The 21,332-nt window shown below is 46.8% G+C and overlaps 1 protein-coding gene across 4 annotated transcripts in view; it reads left to right on the top strand.

Moving 5' to 3' along the window:
- Positions 1–14,462: 14,462 nt before the first annotated feature.
- KLHL15 (kelch like family member 15) overlaps positions 14,463–21,332 on the top strand; it is a 47,925-nt gene continuing 41,055 nt past the window's right edge. Inside the window, exons 1-2 of one of the 4 annotated variants that reach the window (XM_055269040.2) lie at positions 14,463–14,509; positions 16,598–16,799. The gene's annotated coding sequence lies outside the window, so the exon portion shown is untranslated. Of the gene's footprint in view, positions 14,510–15,978; positions 16,028–16,321; positions 16,800–16,978; positions 17,042–21,332 lie in introns of those variants that run through there. The other 3 variants (XM_063634758.1, XM_055269038.2, XM_055269037.2) reach the window with 3 other exon arrangements.

Here is a 21,332-nt window from a genome sequence, read left to right as displayed (position 1 = left end):
GAGACCACGGTGAAACCCCGTCTCTACTAAAAATACAAAAAATTAGCCGGGCGTGGTGGCGGGCGCCTGTAGTCCCAGCTATTCAGGAGGCTGAGGCAGGAGAATGGTGTGAACCCGGGAGGCGGAGCTTGCAGTGAGCCGAGATTGCGCCACTGCACTCCAGCCTGGGCGACAGAGCGAGACTCCGTCTCAAAAAAAAAAAAAAAAAAAGAAAGGTTGAATAACATGCCCAAGATTCTACAGCTAGTAAGTAGCAGAGGTGGGATTTGTAGTCAAGTGTGAGTATACTTTTTTTTGTTTTTTTAAAAAAAGGTTTATTTGGCCGGGCGCGGTGGCTCAAGCCTGTAATCCCAGCACTTTGGGAGGCCGAGGCGGGCGGATCACGAGGTCAGGAGATCGAGACCATCCTGGCTAACACGGTGAAACCCTGTCTCTACTAAAAATACAAAAAATTAGCCGGGCGTGTTGGCGGGCGCCTGTAGTCCCAGCTCCTCGGGAGGCTGAGGCAGGAGAATGGCCTGAACCCGGGAGGCGGAGCTTGCAGTGAGCCGAGATCGCGCCACTGCACTCCAGCCTGGGTGACACAGCAAGACTCCGTCTCAAAAAAAAAAAAAAAGGGTTTATTTATATTAAATTTACATACTATAAAATTCACCAATTTTAGGCCAGGCGGAGTGGCTCACTCCTGTAATCCCAGCACTCTGGAAGGCCGAGGTGAGTGCATCACTTAAGGTCAGGAGTTGGAGACCAGCCTGGCCAATATGGTGAAACCTTGTCTCTACTAAAAATACAAAATTTATCCAGGCCAAGTGGCGTGGGAGTGTAATCCCAGCTACTTGGGAGGCTGAGGCAGGAGAATCGCTTGAACCTGGGAGGTGGAGGTTGTAGTGAGCTGAGATCGTGCCACTGCACTCCAGCCTGGGCAACAGAGTGAGACTGAGTCTCAAAACATAAATAAAATAAAATTCACCAATTTTAAATACACAATTCCATGATTTTTAGTGAGTTTACAGAGTTGTGCAACCATCGCAACAATCCAGATTTGGAACATTTCCATCACCCCAAATAAATCCTTTGCATCTATGTTCATTCAATCCCTGTTTCCATCTCCAGTCCCAGGCAATTACTAATGGACTTTCTTTCTCTAAAGATTTGCCTTTTCTAGACATTTCTTTTAAATGGAATCATATAATATGTAGTCTTTTGTGTCTGACTTATTTCATTTAGCATAATGATTTTAAGGTTCATCCATGTTATAGCATGTATGAATATGATGTTGAATAAAATTTCATATCACATTTTATTGATCCATTCACGAGTTGAATAGATAATTTGGATTGTTTTCACTTTTTGGCTATTGTGAATAATTCTGCGAATGAAAATTTGTGTACAAGTCTTTATGACAACACATTGTCATTTCTCTTGGTAAATATCTAGTTGTACAATTGCTGAGTCCTATGGTAAATCTAGGTTTAATAGTTTGAGAAACAGGCCGGGAGCAATGGCTCACCCGTGTAATCCCAGCACTTTGGGAGGCCAAGGCAGGTGGATCACCGGAGGTCAGGAGTTCAAGACCAGCCTGTCCAACGTGGTGAAACCCTGTCTCTACTAAAAATGCAAAAATTAGCTAGGTGTGGTGGTGGGCGTCTGTAGTCCCAGCTACTCGGGAGGCTGAGGCAGAAGAATCGCTTGAACCCCGGAGGCAGAGGTTGCAGTGAGACAAGATTGCACCATTGCATTCCTGCCTAGGAGACAGAGTGAGACTCCGTCTCAAAAAAAAAAAAAGTTTAAGAAACATTTCAATTGTTTCCCAAAATGGCTGTATCGTTTTACATTCCCACCAGCAGTATATGAAGAAGGCTCCAGTTTCTCCACATCCTCATCCACCCTTGTCTTTTGTTTTGTTTTGTTTTGTTTTTGAGACGGAGTCTGGCTCTGTTGCCCAGGCTGGAGTGCAGTGGTGCAATCTCAGCATACTCCAACCTCCATCTCCCGGGTTCATGCGATTCTCCTGCCTCCCGAGTAGCTGGGATTACAGGCAGGCGCCCGCCGCCATGCCTGGCTAATTTTTTGTGTTTTTTAGTGGAGACGGGGTTTCACCATGTTAGCCAGGATGGTCTCGATCTCCTGACCTAGTGATCCGCCCGCCTCAGCCTCCCAAAGTGCTAGGATTACAGGCGTGAGCCACTGCGCCCAGCTTTTTTTTATTTTGTAAAGGAAAGATGGGGTCTTGCCGTGTTGCCCCAGCTGGTCTCAAAATCCTGGCCTCAAGCAGTCCTCCTGCCTTGGCCTCCCACAGTGCTGAGATTATAGGCATGAGCCACCATGCCAGTTCGGTGTGGTTTCAATTTGCATTTCTTTTTTTTTTTTTTTTTTTTTTTTTTTGAGACGGAGTCTTGCTCTGTCTCCCAGGCGGGAGTGCAATGGCGCGATCTCGGCTCACTGCAAGCTCCGCCTCCTGGGTTCATGCCATTCTCCTGCCTCAGCCTCCCGAGTAGCTGGGACTACAGGCGCCTGCCAACACGTCCGGCTAATTTTTTGTATTTTTAGTAGAGATGGGGTTTCACTGTGCTAGCCAGGATGGTCTCGATCTCCTGACCTCGTGATCCGCCCGCCTCGGCCTCCCAAAGTGCTGGGATTACAGGCTTGAGCCACCGCGCCCGGCCAATTTGCATTTCTTTAATGACTAATGGATGTTCAGCATCTTTTCATGTACTCATTAAGCCATTCATATCTCTTCTTTGGTAGAATGGCTATTCAAATATTTTGCCTACTTTTATTTTTATTTTTTTTTTTTAGAGAAAGGGACTTGCCCTGTCATCCAGGCTGGAATGCAGCAGCAATCATAGTTCACTGCAGCCTTGAACTCTTGGGCTCAAATGATCCTCCTACTTCAGCCTCACAAGTAGCTGGGAGTTCTGTCATCCAGGCTGGAGTGCAGTGGTGCAATCATAGCTCACTGCAGCTTGAACTCCTGGGCTCAAAAGATCCTCCTGCTTCAGCCTCACAAGTAGCTGGGAGTACAGAGGCATGCCACCATGCCCAGGCAATTTTGGATTTTTTTTTTAGAGATGGGATCTTGCTGTATTGCCCAGGCTAGTTCCCTTTTTATTTTCTTTCTTTCTTTTTTGTTTTTTGGAGACAGAGTTTTGCTCTGTCACCCAGGCTGGAGTGCAGTGGCATAATCATGGCTCACTGCAGCCTCAACCTCCTAGGCTCAAGTGATCCTCCTACCTCAGCCTCTCAAGTAGGGATCTCAACTGGGATCACAGGCGTGTGCTGCCAGGCCTGGCTAATTTTTAAATTTTTTGTAGAGACAAAGTCTCAGTATGTTGCCCAGGCTGGTCTCAAACTCCTGGGCTCAAGTGATCCACCCGCCTCAGCCTCCCAAAGTGCTGGGATTACAGGTGTGAGCTACTGCACCCAGCTGGGTGCCCATTTCTTTTGAAAAATTTAAATATTTTTTGAAATAGAAACAGGGTCTCACTATGTTGCCCGGGCTGGTCCTGAACTCTGGAGCTCAAGCAGTCCTCCCACTTTGGCCTCCCAAAGTGTTGGGATTACAGGCATGAACCACCACACCAAGCCCATTTTTAAATTGGGTTATTTAGCTCCTTAATATTGGGTTGCAAGAGTTTTTTTTTTTTAATATTCTGGATTTTTTTTAATATTCTGGATACAAGTCCTTTATCAGATATTTGATTTGTAAATGTTTTCTCTCAGTCTGTAGTTTGTCTTTTCATTTTCTTACTGGTGTCTTTGAAGAGTAAAAGTTTTTAACTTTCATGAAGTCAATTTATATATTTATTTTCTTTTTTATGAATCATGCTTTTCGTGTCATATATAAGAATGCTTTGGGCCAGGCGCAGTGGTTCACACCTGTAATCCCAGCACTTCGGGAGGCCGAGGCGGGCAGATCACAAGGTCAGGAGTTTGAGACCAGCCTGGCCAACATAGTGAAACCCAGTCTCTATTAAAAATACAAAAAATTAGCCAGGCATGGTGGCAGGCGCCTGTAATGCCAGCTACTCGAGAAGCCGAGGCAGGAGAATCTCTTGAACCTGGGAGGCAGAGGTTGCAGTGAGCTGAGATTGCGCCACTGTACTCCAGCCTGGATGACAGTGCGAGACTCCATCTCAAAAAAAAAAAAAAAAAAAAAAAAAAGAACACTTTGCCTAACCCGAGGTCACAAAGATTTACTTTTATATTTTCTTCTTAAAGGTTTGTAGTTTTAGCTCTTACATTTAGGTATGTGATCCATTTTGACTTAATTTTTGTGTATGGTTTGAGGTGATTTTTTTTTTTTTTTGAGATGGAGCCTGGCTCCGTTGCCCAGGCTGCAGTGCAGTGGCACGACCTCAGCTCACTGCAACCTCCACCTCCCGGGTTCAAACGATTCTCCTACCTCAGCCTCCTGAGTAGCTGGGATTACAGATGTGCATCATCACGCCCAGCTAATTTTTGTATTTTTTTTAGTAGAGACAGGGTTTCATCATGTTGGCCAGGCTGGTCTGGAACTCCCCACCTCAGGTGATCCGCCCACTTTGGCCTCCCAAAGTGCCAAGATTACAGGTGTGAGCCGCTGCACCCGGCCGAGGTGAAGGTTTAAGTCTATCTTTCTTTTTTTTTTTTTTTTGAGACGGAGTCTCGCTCTATCACCCAGGCTGGAGTGCAGTGGCGCGATCTCGGCTCACTGCAAGCTCCGCCTCCCGGGTTCACGCCATTCTCCTGCCTCAGCCTTTCCGAGTAGCTGGGACTACAGGCGCCCGCCACCACGCCCGGTTAATTTTTTGTATTTTTAGTAGAGACGGGGTTTCACCGTGGTCTCGATCTCCTGACCTCGGGATCCGCCCGCCTCGGCCTCCCAAAGTGCTGGGATTACAGGCGTGAGCCACCGCGCCCGGCAAGTCTGTCTTTCTTTTTGCCTGTGGATATCCAGTTGTCCCAGCACTATTTGTTGAAAAGACTACCCTTTCCCTATTGAATTGTTTTAGCACCTTTGTCAAAAATAAATGGACCATTAAAAAAAGAGTTTAGTGGCCGGGCGCGGTGGCTCACGCCTGTAATCCCAGCACTTTGAGAGGCGGAGGCGGGCGGATCACAAGGTCAGGAGATGGAGACCAGCCTGGCTAACACGGTGAAACCCTGTCTGTACTAAAAATACAAAAAAAATTAGCCGGGCGTGGTGGTGGACGCCTGTAGTCCCAGCTACTCGGGAGGCTGAAGCAGGAGAATCGCTTGAACCTGGGAGGCCGAGGTTGCAGTGAGCCGAGATCGCACCGCTGCACTCCAGCCTGGCCACAGAGCAAGACTCCGTCTCAAAAAAAAAAAATAATAATAATAATAAAAGAGTTTATTTCGCCTGACGCGGTGGCTCACACCTGTAATCCCAGCACTTTGGGAGGCTGAGGTGGGCGGATCATGAGGTCAGGAGATCAAGACCATCCTGGCTAACATGGTGAAACCCTGTCTCTACTAAAAATACAAAAAATTAGCCGGGCGTGGTGGCGGGCGCCTGTAGTCCCAGGTACTCGGGAGGCTGAGGCAGGAGAATCGTGTGAACCCGGGAGGTGGAGCTTGCAGTGAGCTGAGATCAGGCCACTGCACTCCAGCCTGGGTGACAGAGCAAGACTTCGTCTCAAAAAAAAAAAAAAAAAAAAAGTTTATTTCTGGACTGTCAATTCTGTTCCATTGATCTATAAGTCTATCTTTATACCAGTATCACACTGTTTTGATTTTTGTAATTTTATACCACATTTTGAAATTGGGAAGTAGTCCTTTAACCATGTTCTTTTTCAAAATTATTTGGCTATTTTTGGGGCCTTTGCATTTCCATATCTATTTTAGGATCAGCTTGTGAATTTCTATAAAAAAGCCTGCTGGAGGCAGTTGGGACAAAACTATAGAGCCCAGGGGCAGTCCCTGAATGACCAGGCCAGTGTTGCCCCTGGTGTCACTAAGTGGTCCCCTGCTGGTTTGTTGGGAGTGAAGGGAATCCAGGCTGGCAGAGCTGGAGCCAGTTGGGGAGCAGGGTTCTGGGAGCTCTGCAAAATCAGTAGCAAGTGCTGGGAAAGGTGCATGCCGGAGACACTCAGAGCTCTGAAGACTTGCTTGAGGCTAGCCCAGTGAAGAAAAACCCAGAGATTCATGTTTCAGAGCTCCCAAGACTTGCTTGAGGCTAGCCCAGTGAAGAAAAACCCAGAGACTCATGTTTCCAGAGGTCAGTCTGTCAGGCAGGAAGGACCCAGGATTTGAACCCAGCTTCAGTCTGCAGGCTCTGAGGCTGCCCAGGCCGGGAAAGTCCAAGGATGGGTCCTGGTGGTGCTCCACTTCCAGTTCTTTAAAGAATGCTGCTTTTTATTCTCTTAACCCCTTCAAGTGGGTGCAGACTTCTCATTAGCAGCTGGAAGACATTCTTCCCACACTTTACCCTTCCTGGCCCAAGAGACCATCCAGAAGGCAGTAGGACCTGGTTTTTCAGGTACTGGGAACAAGGGTCTCACTGCTTGGACTCTGCTTAGAGTAGGGACGGTAAATATCCTGCCTGCATGGCTTTACCCCCCTGCTAATCCCAAAGCAGGTATGTTCTGGTTGTCACAGAGTTTCATTGAGCCCAGCTGCAGCCACGTGGCCATCTGGAGCTGGTGCTGTAGGTGACCATCTGGTACATTGAGGGGACCAGTTTGCCCCCTCCACTCTATAAGCTGTCATCTTGGGAGACAGGGAAGAGAAGGTGGTGGGCCAGTCCTGTGTCCTCCTCCACTTCCCATGCCCCTACGTTACCCATCTGTGTCTCCTCTGCAAAAGGAGAGGAAGAGGCATTAAGGGATGAAGGGTGATTATGTATTACTTATCCATTTCTAAATAAACATTTGTTATTCCAAAAAAAAAAAAGAAAAAAGCCTGCTGGATTTTCTTTTATTGTGGTAAAAATTTACCATCATAACCATTTTTAATTGTACGTAGTGTTAGTTTTTTGTTTGTTTTTGTTTTTGACGGAGTTTATCTCTGTCGTCCAGGCTGGAGTGCAGTGGCATGATCTCACTGCAACCTCTGCTTCCCAGGTTCAAGCGATTCTCCTGCCTCAGCCTCCCGAGTAGCTGGGATTACAGGCATCTGGCACCATGCCCAGCTAATTTTTGTATTTTTAGTAGAGATGGGGTTTCACTGTGTTGGCCAGGCTGGTGTCAAACTCCTGACCTCGTGATCCGCCTGCCTCAGCCTCCCAAAGTGCTGGGATTACAAGTGTGAGTCATAGCGCCTGGCCAGTAGTGTTAGTTATATGTGCATTGTTGTGCAACCGATCTCTAGAACCTTTTCATCTTGCAAAACTGAAACCCTGTACCCATTTAATTTTTAAGACAGGGTCACGCTATGTTCCCCTCAGTCTGGCCTTGAACTCCAGGGTTTAACGGATCCTCCTGCCTTAGCCTTCTGAGTAGCTGGGACTACAGGCATGTGCCATCACACCCAATTAAGTTTTACCCTGCTCTCCTGCTGGGTGGTTTTGTTTTTTTTGTTTTTTTTGTTTTTTTTTTTGAGACGGAGTCTTGCTCTGTCCCCCAGGCTGGAGTGCAGTGGCGCGATCTCGGCTCACTGCAAGCTCCGCCTCCCGGGGTTCACGCCATTCTCCTGCCTCAGCCTCCCGAGTAGCTGGGACTACAGGCGCCCGCCAACACGCCCTGCTAATTTTTTGTATTTTTAGTAGAGACGGGGTTTCACCGTGTTAGCCAGGATGGTCTCGATCTCCTGACCTCGTGATCCGCCCGCCTCGGCCTCCCAAAGTGCTGGGATTACAGGCTTGAGCCACCGCGCCCGGCCGGTTTTTTTTTTGTTGTTGTTGTTGTTGTTTGTTTGTTTGTTTTGAGACGGAGTCTCGCTCTGTCGCCCAGGCTGGAGTGAAGTGGTGCGACCTCGGCTCACTGCAAGCTCCGCCTCCCGTGTTCACGCCATTCTGCTGCCTCAGCCTCCCAAGTAGCTGGGACTACAGGTGCCCGCCACCATGCCTGGCTAATTTTTTGTATTTTTAGTAGAGACGGGGTTTCACCATGTTAGCCAGATGGTCTTGATCTCCTGACCTCATGATCCGCCCGCCTCGGCCTCCCAAAGTGTTGGGATTACAGGCATGAGCCACCGTGCCTGGCCATCCTGCCCGGCCATCCTGCTGGATTTTTAATAGGAATTGTTTTGAATCTGTAGATCAATTGGGAATAACCATCATCTTGACAATATTGACATCTCTGGCCGGGCGCGGTGGCTCATGCCTGTAATCCTAGCACTTTGGGAGGCCCGAGGCGGGTGGATCACGAGGTCAGGAGATCGAGGCCATCCTGGCTAACACGGTGAAACTCCGTCTCTACTAAAAATACAAAAAATTAGCGAGGCGTCGTGGTGGGCGCCTGTAGTCCCAGCTACTCCGGAGGCTGAGGCAGGAGAATAGCGTGAACCCGGGAGGCAGAGCTTACAGTGAGCCGAGATCGTGCCACTGCACTCCAGCCTGGGCAACAGAGCGAGACCCCATCTCAAAAAAAAAAAAAAAAAACCCTCCAATCCCAGAGGGCTATCCTGCCTCACCTATGCTTAACATTCTCACCTCCCTCACCAAGACAGTGCTGCCTCTTCTAACAAGTCCCTAAGACAGCATGAAATTCACCCCTCCTTTTGTCCAGGCCTGTGCCCAGACGTCTATGTGTGAAACTATACCCCTGCTTTCTCTTCCACTACCCACACACAAAGCTGAGGAGGCCAGAATTGACTTACCTAAAGTCCGTCTCTGCCCTGTATCTAGAAAGAAATTCTGTCAGGCCGGGCGCGGTGGCTCACGCCTGTAATCCCAGCACTTTCGGAGGCCGAGGCGGGCGGATCACGAGGTCAGGAGATCGAGACCATCCTGGCTAACACGGTGAAACCCCGTCTCTACTAAAAATACAAAAAATTAGCCGGGCGAGGTGGCGGGCGCCTGTAGTCCCAGCTACTCGGGAGGCTGAGGCAGGAGAATGGCGTGAACCCCTGGGAGGCGGAGCCTGCAGTGAGCCGAGATCGCGCCACTGCACTCCAGCCTGGGCGACAGAGTGAGACACCATCTCAAAAAAAAAAAAAAAAAAAGAAATTCTGTCTTAGAGATAGTTTTGCGATCACTAGGTTTTTATTTATTTTTTTGTTTTGTTTTGTTTTTTGAGACAGAGTCACACTCTGTCACCCAGGCTGGAGTACAGTGGTGCAATCACGGCTCACTGCAGCCTTGACCTCCCGGGCTCAAGCGATCCTCCCACTTCAGCCTGGGTAGCTGGAACCACAAGTTCACAGCACCACGCTGGGCTAATTTTTGTATTTCTTGTAGAGATGGGGTCTCCCTATGTTGCCAGGCTCGTCTCAAACTCCTAGGCTCAAGCCATTCGCCCCCCTTGGCCTCCCAAAGTGCTAGGATTACAAGTGTGAGCCACTGCACCCAGCCTGTTTTTTAGTTTTTTTAATTTTAATTTTAATTTTTTTTGAGACGGCGTCTTGCTCTGTCGCCCAGGCTGGAGTGCAATGGCATGATCTCAGCTCACTGCAACCTCTGCCTCCCGTGTTCAAGCGATTCTCCTGCCTCAGCCTCCTGAGTAGCTGGGATTACAGGTGCCCACCACCACGCCTGGCTAATTTTTGTATTTTTAATAGAGACAGGGTTTCACCATGTTGGCCAGGCTGGTCTCGAACTGCTGACCTCATGATCTGCCTGCTTCGGCCTCCCAAAGTTCTGGGATTACAGGCATGAGCCACCGCACCCGGCCATCACTGTGTTTTTTAAGAACTTAGTTTTAGAATCAATAAATAACCTCAGAGCCTACATTCAATCTTGTCTCTATCCTTAACCACAGTCCCCAAACCCTGAAGTTGTGCTGCTGGCAACAATAGTTACTGGAGGCTTTTTTTTCTTTCTTTCTTTTTTCTTTTTCCACTTCTTTCGTCATACAACACCATGTAGCAGCTCTTTATTCCTGCTACTCACCTCAACTCTGGCACTCACACTTAGAATGTGTGCATGTTTGGGTACACATCTACTGAAATGCAGTACTTAAGAATATGTAGCTTGGGCTGGGTGCGGTGGCTCACGCCTATAATCCCAGCACTTTGGGAAGCCAAGGCGGGCGGATCACCTGAGGTCAGGAGTTCGAGACCAGCTTGGCCAACGTGGTGAAACCCTGTCTCTACTAAAAATACAAAAAATAAGCAGGGCGTGGCGGCGGGTGCCTGTAATCCCAGCTACTTGGGAGGCTGAGGCAAGAGAATCGCTTGAACCCAGGAGGCAGAGGTTGCAGTGAGCCGAGACTGCACCATTGCACTCCAGCCTGGGCAACAAGAGCGACACTCCATCTCAAAAAAAACAAACAAAACAAAACAAAAAAACAAATATGTGGCTCGTATCTTGAGGCTTCTAAAGCATAGTGTTATTTTTCATTGGTTCATAAAGAACTTAAAAGTGATTAATTTTGCTGAGTACAGTGGCTCAAGCCTGTATTTTGAGCTACTCAGGAGACTGAGGCAGGAGGATCCCTCGAGCTCAGGAGTTCGAGGCTGCAGTAAGCTATGATCACTATGATCGCACCATTGCACTCCAACCTGGGCTACAGAGGGATACCTCATCTCTTAAAAAAAACACTTATTTTTTAATGATTAATTTTGGGAAAGGGGGTATGTTACTCCTTTTAACATTTTCATTTACTAAGAGGCATTGTCTACGTTGCATTTCAAAGTAAATAGATGTAGTTAAAATTATGACATTCGTTTCATCTTTCATTGATAGTGGATGTTTAGCAATTACAGTACTTTTCTATCTGGCTTAGCATAGCACACTCTTTGTCTTACTCTTATCTCATTGGCTACTCCTTCTCTGTCTCCTTGACAGTCCCGTATCTTCTCCCGGATGACTCCCTCACATTGCTGTGCCTCAAAGCCCAGTCCTCACTGTACACTCAGCCCCTTGATAATCTCATAACTGAAGCTGAAGCATAATGTTATTTTTCATCGGTTCATAAGGAGCACAAAGATGATTACTTTCTTTTTAAGGTTTTCATTTACAAGGGGGCATTGTCTACACCATGTTTCAAGGTAAATATATTCCATTAAAATGGCAATATTCATTGCATCTTTTATTGATAGTGAATGTTTAGCAACTTCCAGTAACTTTCTCTCTAGCTTGTAGCATTCCACACGCTTGTCTGATCTCCTAGAACCAGTTCCCTCTGTTCTCCAGGATGGCTCCCTGGCCCAGGCACACCTCTGGGCCCAGTCCTTGCAGCTTTTCCTTCCTCCCCACTCCCTTCAAAACTGATCCTCCTAAGGTCTTTGAGATGTCAGGAAATGACAATTCCGTCCTTCCAGTTGCTCAGGACGGAAAACCTTGATGTTATCCATGACTCCTCTCTTTTCCTTTATCCCTACCTCCAGGAAATCCTGTTGGCTCTTCCTCCAGAATATTTGCAAAGTCTAAGCACTTCTCACCATCTCCACTGTAGCCTCCATTCCATTCCATTCCGTTATCCGAATAGTCTCCTAACCCATCTCCCTGCTTCTGCCCTAGTCCATCTAAATTCTGTTATTTACATAGCAACCTGAGTGTCAAATCATACTGGTCCTCTTCACAAAACCTTCCAGTGGTTCCCAATTTCTCACAGGCCAAAGACCTTACAGTTGCCTACCAGGTTTTATGCACTCTGGTCCCTAATTTCATTCAAGGCAAGGCTCAAATGATACCTCCTACTTTGATCATCCCAGTTAAAACTGGAACACCCTTCCCCAGCTCTGTTATTTTCCATAGCATTTATCACATTCTGATTTGGGGAATAGACGCCACAGAATTAGTCCAGGCTGACCACCACACAAACAACAAATCTAAAAATAGCAAACTCCACCACCACCTGGATTGGGAGTGGGTTAATACAGAGTCCAGAGTTGCTACAACATATTATCTAAAAGAAACAGGATGTACAAAGAAACAGCAAAGTGTGACCCATACTCAGGAAAATAAGGAGTCAACAGAAAACTACCTCTGAGGGTTCAGTGTTACTGCCATCAGTGCAATTATAGTTTTTTTTGTCCTGCATTTTCACATAAGATTATATTAGAAACAATTTCATAAGTCATTAAAACTTCTATGAAAATAATATATATATTTTTTGAGGCAGAGTCTCCCTCTTTCGCCCAGTCTCCCGGATTCAAGCACTTCTCCTGCTTCAACCTCCCAAGTAGCTGGGATTACAGGCATGCGCCACCACGCCTGGCTAATTTCTTTGTATTTTTAGTAGAGATGGGGTTTCCCACGTTGGCCAGGCGGGTCTCAAACTCCTGACCTCAAGTAATCCACCCACCTCAGCCTCTCAAAGTGCTGGGATTACAGGCGTGAGCCACCACACCCGGCCACATTTACCACATTCTAACAGGCCACATAATTTGCTTATTTATTACCTGACACATGTAATCCGTACAAGGGCTAGAGTTTCCATGTTTTATTCACTGATGGATCCCCAGTGTGTAGAACAAGACTTGGCATGTACTAGGCACTTACAAATACTTATGGAATGAATAAATGAATAGTATAGTAGATTGCAAACCAACAATTTGTGGAATTAAGTAGGAATAAAAATACAACAATGTGAAGATCATTTACTATGTTAATATAATTACATGGTACAGTGGAAAGATCATGGGGTGGCTGGGTGCGGTGGATCACGCCTGTAATCCCAGCACTTTGGGAGGCCGAGGTGGATGGATTACTTGAGGTCAGGAGTTCGAGACCAGCCTGGCCAACATGGGAAAACCCATCTCTACTAAAGTTACAAAATTTAGCCGGGCGTGGTGGTGTTTGCCTGTAGTCCCAGCTACTTGGGAGGCTGAGGCAGGAGAATCACTTGAACCTGGGAGGCAGAGGTTGCAGTGAGCCAATCACGCCACTGCACTCCAGCCTGAACGATAGAGATTCTGTCTCAAAAAAAAAAAAAAAAAAAAAAAGGTAAAAAGAAAAGTGATTACCAAGACAACTACCGCAGACTGGGAATTTCTGAAAAGCCTCAACTTTTCTTTTCTTTTTGAGACAGCGTCTAGTTCCGTTGCTCAGGCTGGAGTGCAGTGATGCAATCTCGATTCACTGCAACCTCTGCCTCCTGGGCTCAAGCTATACTCCTACCTCAGCCTCCTGAGTAGCTGGGACCGCAGGCCTGCGCCACCATGCCAGCTAATTTTTTGTATTTTTAATAGAGATGGAGTTTCACTATGTTCGTCAGGCTGGTTTCCAACTCCTGACCTCTAATGATCTGCCCAACTCGGCCTCCCAAAGTGCTGGAATTACAGGCGTGAGCCACCACGCCCGGCCTCAATTTCTTAAAAAACAAAAACAGGTGGGAGGAGGAGGGTATACAGTATCCTAAATCCTCAGAACCCCTGGGGAGGAACTTCATTCCAACTCCACCAGCACTCCCAGGCCCAAGCCTCTAGCATGCTTCCGACCTCGCTAGCTGCTAAATAGATAGCTATTGAGGAATGTGTATTCTCAAATACTTAGGCTAGAGGGCTAAGAAAAGACAGCTTCCATCTACCTCTGTGGGACTCTACCAGTGTGAAAGGATACTCTGAAGGTATTTAACAACTCCCATTACAGTCCAGAAGTTGGTGGGGAAAGTTAAAATATATTTTCTTTTCTTTTTTTTTGAGACGGAGTTTTTGTTCTGTTGCCTGAGCTGGAGTGCAGTGGCTCACGCTTGTAATCCCAGCACTTTGGGAGGCCGAGGCGGGCAGATCATGAGGTCAGGGGTTTGAGACCAGCCTAGCCAACACAGTGAAACCCCGTCTCCACTAAAAATACAAAAATTAGCTGGGCACAATGGCGAGCGCCTGTAATCGCAGCTACTCGGGAGGCTGAGGCAGGATAATTGCTTGAACCCAGGAGGCAGAGGTTGCAGTGAGCTGACATCCACTGCACTCCAGCCTGAGCGACAGACTCCGTCTCAGAAAAAAAGCAAACAAACAAAAACAAAACAAACAAACAAAAAAAAAAAAACAAGAAAAGTTAGCCGAGCATGGTGGGGCACGCCCGTGGTCCTAGCTATTGGGGAGGCTGAGGTGGAAGGATCGCTTGAGCCCGGGAGGTCAAGGCTGCAGTGAGCTGAGATCATGCCTCTGCCCTCCAGCCTGGCCGACAGTGAGACCGTCTCAAAAAAAAAAAAAAAAAACATAAAAATAAGAAATAAGAGTGAAAGAGGCATCATTGATTGAAGATAACTTGGGGGGGGTTTATATAGTAAACGTATAGATCGATTGAAAGACACAGCCCAGTTTTAGAAACTACATAAATATCCAAAAAAGCACATTTGAAATTCCACATATGAGACCTTGCAACGTCAAAATGAGGGACGGGGAGCATGGTGATCACACAATGGCTTATGACATCACTCACTACATTTATACCTGGTACACAGCGCAGAAACGTTTCAGCTCTTGCTTGAATCAAGAACAGAAGCCTCTCTTTAGACAGGTCAGTGCCACATAGTAATGTAGAGCTTAAAATGTTAGTTAATGTACAAAAATCCAAATTCAGCGTTTAGATGTTCGGGAATAATGCATGAAAATTTAAATATTCAGAAGTGGAATGTATGCATTTTTAAAGTTTATTTTATGATTTAATTTTTAAAAATTTGTTTTAATGTGAAATTCTGGGGTAATTTGTCATGTAGTAATAGAAATACAGCAAGCAGGGATTTTTAAATAACAGAAATATCTTAAAGGAGCTATTGGAAAACATGGAAAAAAGTGTGAACAACTTGGGAATTTCAGTGTCTTACAGTTTTTTTAAAAGCTTGTTATAGTTTAAATTGGAATAAGGAAGCTTATTTCCAAAAGATTGAAGTGATTCTGTTATCTCTCCCACGAAGTAGTCTACTTCAGCAAAACAGTACACCGTGTGCTATTTTGGCCTCTTGGGAAAGATGGCATGTTCAAGTTTGCTAGAAAGAGGTAATGATCGCTTTTAGCGACACCTCTCACGGAAAGTTCATCGAGATATTGGTCTAGAGAGAAAATGGCGACGGGGGGTGGGGGTGGGGGAAGCCGAAATACCTCAGTTTAGGATCTGCTATGGGCAATGGATGCCCTAATTTAAGGTTAATTGTAGAACCACGGGCTTCCAACTGTGTATTTCCGTCATCTACACTTTTCCCAGAAAGAGATGCCATAATAAAATTTACAAAACAGTCCTATAGTCTAGTTTTATATTCTTGCCAAGAAAAGGTAATACTTAAAAAGTACTAGCTAGAATTCTATAGCTGATGTGTTAAAAACGAACAACAAAAAATCACTGCCCTCTGAATGTTCGTTCTTGATTATTTTGACGTAAGTAGAGACAGAACAGCTTTTTTAAATCCGGCATTATCTCCGGGTGGTGCAGACATGCAATTTTTTACGAATTTTCCCACCCCTGGGAAATCGATTTCTGAAACGTGTAATTGTTGTGCAGTAAGCCAAGTGGACAGTGACGCAATAGTCCACTGCAAGTTGCTGTACAAAAATGATGTCATTTGGCGCAGATCTAGTCACTTTTATAACAGGTAGCTATGGAAAAGCTCCCTCCACCTTGTCCCCGATTCCCCCACCCCCACCGTGGCCAAGATGCAAAGACACTTTCCTGGCTTCCTAGCCCTCAACTTGTCGAGGGTGGGCGCACCGCAGTGGCTGGGGGCCCATCGCTCGTGCAGGCGGAGAGAGACCGCTGCGAGGAGACAAGGACAGCTGAGTGTCCTCAGCCCCGACGGCGGCGCCGCCGGGGAAGCTGCGTCGGGCCCAGTCCGAGGCCGCGACGCCCGGTCGCCTGTTTTCCTCGGTGGGAAACCGCTGGCGTGGCGGGCCAGCAGCCGGGACGCGGGGCGCCGCGGGCGCGGGACAGCCTTCCCCGCCCCCTCTTCCCCCCAGTTCCCACACCCGCTCCCGCTCCCGTGGCGCCGGAAGTGACGCGTTTTGGGCTGAAAGATGGCGGCATTGGCGCTAGACCAGGGGGAAGGTAAACACCAGCCAGGCCACGGGCTGGCCCCCTCGGGGCGCCAGCAGGGGCCGAGGAGGGGCCTCCCGGGCCAGCTCCCCGCCCCCAACGGCTTCCCACCCTCCGCCCTCTCTCCCAGCGTGGCGGGCTTCCGCGTCAAGACGACGGCGCACGGGGCCCCCTGCCGGCCAGCCCCGCCTCCCTGGGCGGGCCCCGGGCGGCTCCCGCGGCCCGCAGGGGGCGCGCGGCCCGGAGCGGCCCCCGGCTCGTGGCCCCGCACGCCCCGCCCCTTCCCCGCCCCTTTCCCGCCTTCCTCCACCCCCGGCGTGGGTGATCCCGAGGCTCGGCGCGCTTCGGGGCAGAAGCCCGGAGACGCCGTCCTCGACGCTGCCTCAGCTGGTGCTTCTGTCTCTGCCTGCTGCCCCCCAGCCCTTTCCCCCTCCCGCGGCCCCAGTCGGCCCTCCCGCCGAGCCCCGCCGGGTGCTGCGAGGCCCCCGGCGTTGGCAAGGTCGGTCCGGGCCCCGACGCCGCGCCGCCTCGTGCGGAGCCCGACTGTCTGGTTTCGCGACTCAGCGCTGTCTTCTTTCCCAGGACTTATCCAGAGGGGGCTGCAGGCGAGCACGCTCGTGCCCCGCCGGAGCGACCCGGCTCGTGCCGGGAGCGGCCGCTCGTAGACGTCCGAGGAGCCTGCCGAGTGCCGTCCCGGCGCCCGACCGCCCACCCATCGGCCCGCTGGCCCGGTTCTTCCTGATGCAGACTGCCGTCCACTAAAGGCTGGACAGGACCCCCCGAGGTACGTAGCCGCCCCTGGCCGCCGGCCTGCGGAGCCCGGGCTTCGCCCGCGGCCCCGAGCTAGGCACGAATTCGCCGGCCCTCTCCGCACGGACCCGAGTCAAACATTTGGTAGACGCCGGGACCTCATTTGTCTTCGAGTTTACTTAAATTGTTTGAAATGTAATTTTTTTTTTCCAGACAGAGCGAGGAGGAAAAAGGAAGAAGCATAATTCAGCCATTTTTTGCAGCACACAGCTGCAGGTACCATGATTATTTTTTGCCTAACCCGTTCCTTCCCTTTAACAATTCAATTTATGCCTGAAATAGAACTATGCAAAATGCGAGGCATAAAACTAGGAATCGGAAGGTCTGGGTTCGACTTGGGTGACTCTGAGAAAAAATCGCGTACCGAGCCTCGGTTTCTTATCTATGAAATATAGTCGGTACTACCAACATCGCAGGGTTGAGAGGACTATATGAGGTCATATATGTGAAAATAATCCTTAACTGTAGAGTGTTATAAGAATACAAGGCCGTTTTTTAAGTAACCTTTGGTAGAGTGGTTAATGTAGTGGCTAACTGTTGCTGCCTCTTTATTTCTATATTATAAATATAAGCAAATAAGTACAGAATAATAGTAAAGCAGTGCTGTGAATCCATAGATCTATAATAGTCACGTTGCTTGGCCTTCCTCCTACGAAGTGCTAACTGCTTATTTAAATAACGGTATTCTTTAATTCAAATGTAACGTTACCGTAGGGGCTTTGCTTTTTCATCGTTCTAGGCCGCTTTAGGCCCCTTTTCTTACTCCAAATATTTAACACCTTACATTTGTTAGTCTTTTCTATTTTCCGAATTTGTTTGCCTTTGTTAATCTGATTAAGTGGTAATTTAGAAAATGCCTTGCAGACATATATGCCCTAATTTTAATGCCTGTTTTTCATATCTAGGGAGCAGGATGCTTGAATACTTCTACTAATTTGAAAATTGGTTTTGAAGAGCTTATCAATGCATTCATGTTTCAGTAATCCTTAATAGATCTAGAAATGTATAGAACATTTCAACTTTTTAGCACTTAATGTAATTATATAATTTGATTCTCATTTTTAATCATCACAACACGTAGTAGGTGCTTAGAGTCACAGTTTATCAGTGGTAGAGGATGTTAACTTGCACTCTTCATTGCTGATTAATTTGGGGAAAGAATAGGATAGTAAATGTTTGTGGCTTGAAAATTGAATTTATTTTGCCAGGATTAATATGTGTAACAGATCAGTATAGATCATTTTTACTTGGCATATCAAAAATATAGTATGGTTTGGCTTAAATGGTCCACAAAAAGTGAAAGAGAAACATTTTTGGGTATATTATTTTCAGCTAACATGGTTTTGAGTAGTTAGACGTTTTATTAAATGTATAATCCTCTAGTCCAATACCAGTTGTCTTTCAGAGTATGCTTTTGTGTTTTGTAAAAAGGCAGAATAATAGAAGTTGGGCAGGATTTACATAGTAAAAGGAAAAGCCTACTTCAAAGTGGCTGGTTTTATAGATTGGATTTATCACTTATCTTGAAGATAAAATTTTGACAAATCATTGCTTTATTGGGAATTTCAAGGTTTGACCTTCTCTCTACCTCGAGTCGGGTTATCTCAGAAACCTAACCTTGACCAGGGCAGGCTTGGCTTCATGGATGTTCAGAAGGGCCCCACACTTGGTTTAATAATCTGCATGTAAAACTGGGATTGTACGGTATAAGGGTGAATGGTAAAATTCATGCTAATTTAAATTTTTAATTTTCCTTTACTCAGAACGACATTAAACATCAAATTTAAAAAACACCGTGAGAGCCGGGAGCGGTGGCTCAGGCCTGTAATCCCAGCACTTTGGGAGGCCGAGGCGGGCGGATCACCTGAGGGTCGGGAGTTTGAGACCATAATAACCAACGTGGAGAAACCCCGTCTCTACTAAAAATACAAAATTAGCCGGGCGTGGTGGCGGGCGCCTGTAATCCCAGCTACTCTGTTCCCAGCTACTCGGGAGGCTGAGGCGGGAGAATCGCTTGAACCAGGGAGGCGGAAGTTGCGGTGATCCAAGATGGCGACACTGCACTCCAGCCTGGGCGACGAGAGCAAAACTCCGTCTCAAAAAAAACCGCGAAACAGTTGAGAGATACAGAAGAAAGTTTTGAAAAAGCTTTACATTTTACTACCTTTAACAACTTTTTTTTTTTTTTTTTTTTTAAAGACAAAGAGTCTCGTTCTGTCGCCCAGGCTGGAGTGGAGTGGTGCGATCCCCGCTCGCTCATTGGAACCTCCACCTCCCGGCCTCAGGCGATTCTTGGGCCTCAGCCTACTAAGTAGCTGGGATTATAGGCGCACGCCACTACGCCCCGCTAATTTTTGTATTTTTAGTAGAGATGGGGTTTCACCATGTTGGCCAGGCTGGTCTCGAACTCCTGGACTCAAGTTATCCACCTGCCTTGGCTTCCCAAAGCGCTGGAATTACAGGCGGCAGCCGCCGTGCCCAGCCTTTTTTTTTTTTTTTTCTTTTGAGACACAGTCTTGCTCTGTCTCTCAGGCTGGAGTGCAGTGGTGCGATCTCGACTCACTGCAACCTCCACCTCCCGGGTTCAAGCGGTTCTCCTGCCTCAGCCTCCCGAGTAGTTGGGATTACAGATGCGCGTCACCATGCTTGGCTAAGTTTTGTATTTTTATTAGACGCGGGGTTTCACCATGTTAGCCAGGCTGGTCTCGACCTCCTGACCTCAAGTGATCCGCCCGCCTCGGCCTCCCAAAGTGCTGGGATTACAGACATGAGCCACCGCGCCCGGCCATCGCCCAGCCTTTTAACATTTTTCCCTGATTTTGAACAAGAGTCCCCGCAAATGATGTAGGTGGCCTGTTGTCAAGCCTGGCCTTTCCCAGTGCAAATGTTTTGAGAGTGAATAATGTTAACTGTGAGGAGAATGAATCTTTAGCTTAGAGGAGGTGGATTACTTTATTAGCATCTATTTTCTCTGAATTGGAGTGCTGTAGCTCATGTGGTGCTTTTTTTTTTATTGAAGAGAAATGAAAGATGGAGCCATGGGTGAGGCATTGTAGAACAGTGTTTAATCGGGGAGGCTCTGAAGTCAGGCGGACCCCAACTTCACAACTTACTAGTAATTATAGCCTTGGGCAAGTTACTTAACCTCTGTGAGCTTTGATGTTCTCATCTTTAAGTCAGGGATGGATACAAAACATGGAAGGTTGCGAGAATTAAATTTATCAGTTTTTTCCAACAAATATTTATTAAGCACTTACTATTTGCCAAGCACTGTTTTAGGTGCTGGAGATACAACAGTCAATGAAGCAAAACCGACAAATTGAAGCAGAAAGGAAACTAAGTAAAATGGATAGCCTGTATTGCCATTTAATATACTGCAGAGAAAAATAAAGTGGAGGGGCATGGGGATTGTCAGGTTGATGGGGCAGATGGGGTAGATGGGGTTTTGCAACTTTAAAAGAGGGTGTTTGAGGAAGGCCTCACTGAAATGACACCAAAGACCCTAAGGGAACCATATGTATCTGGGGATAGTGTGATCCAGGCAGAGGGAACAGGGTGTAGAGAGGCCTTAAGTTGGGAGTGTAGCTGGTTTTCAAGGAACAGCAGCACCAAGGGAGATAGTAATATAAGATTATTATTATTGCCATTTTAAGAATCATTGGAAAGGCTCTCATAGTTCATCTCTGCCAAGGGTATATGTTGTATTGCTGCTGGTCCAAAAGTGGAAGGCCTTTTTGAAATTTTAACTTTGGAAACAAGAAATTAGGAAAGGCAAAATATGTTGTCAGGTTTTCTGTTTTTAACGTAAGACCCTTAAAGCTCATCAGGCTCAATCACTGAAACATACAAGAATGGATAGAAAAAAATACCCTTTGTCTCTGATAAGATCTTTGAATTTAGTAAATGATATATATCATAGACTAATGATTTGCAGGAAATCTATCATAACAGCAAGACCTTCCAAAATATTTAGTTTGGTTGTATAATTCTTAGGAGGAACTAAAAGGCTAACATTACAGTATTTGTGATTTCATGTTAGAATAGAACTTAGAAGATTTGGGGTTTTATTCCCCAGTAGAGGCTTTTCCTAAAATTCTCACTGGATCCAATCTCTAAAGGCTTAGGGAGGCTGTTTTCCATGACATCACTCTTGGACTACTTCTAGTCATAGTGTGGAATAAGCAGAGAAGCATTAAATTAAAGTCTTCTGATGAAAAATAGCATTCAAGCAGGGGTTTTTTTTTCTTATAAGGCTTCTTGTATTATAGGATGACGAAATGCTAAACATACCTGAAAAGTGAAGTAATTTGGTGCAAGTCTGGAGGCTGGAGGACCCAGGGCCCTCCTAATAGCTTAGTTAAATGGTTATTTGCAATTTGGTCCTGAGTTATAAAAATATCTTGATGACAAGAATTAATTTCCAGTATTAAACAAATTAAAGTTAACTTACACAATCTCTCCTCCCATATTAAAGTGAGTTTTCAATTTGAGTAGTGTATTGAGTAAA

The sequence above is a fragment of the Symphalangus syndactylus genome, chromosome X, assembly GCF_028878055.3.
Source record: "Symphalangus syndactylus isolate Jambi chromosome X, NHGRI_mSymSyn1-v2.1_pri, whole genome shotgun sequence".
NCBI classification, from domain to species: domain Eukaryota; kingdom Metazoa; phylum Chordata; class Mammalia; order Primates; family Hylobatidae; genus Symphalangus; species Symphalangus syndactylus.
Note: the sequence above shows the minus strand (reverse complement) of the source record. Positions and strands in the feature narration are given on the sequence as shown.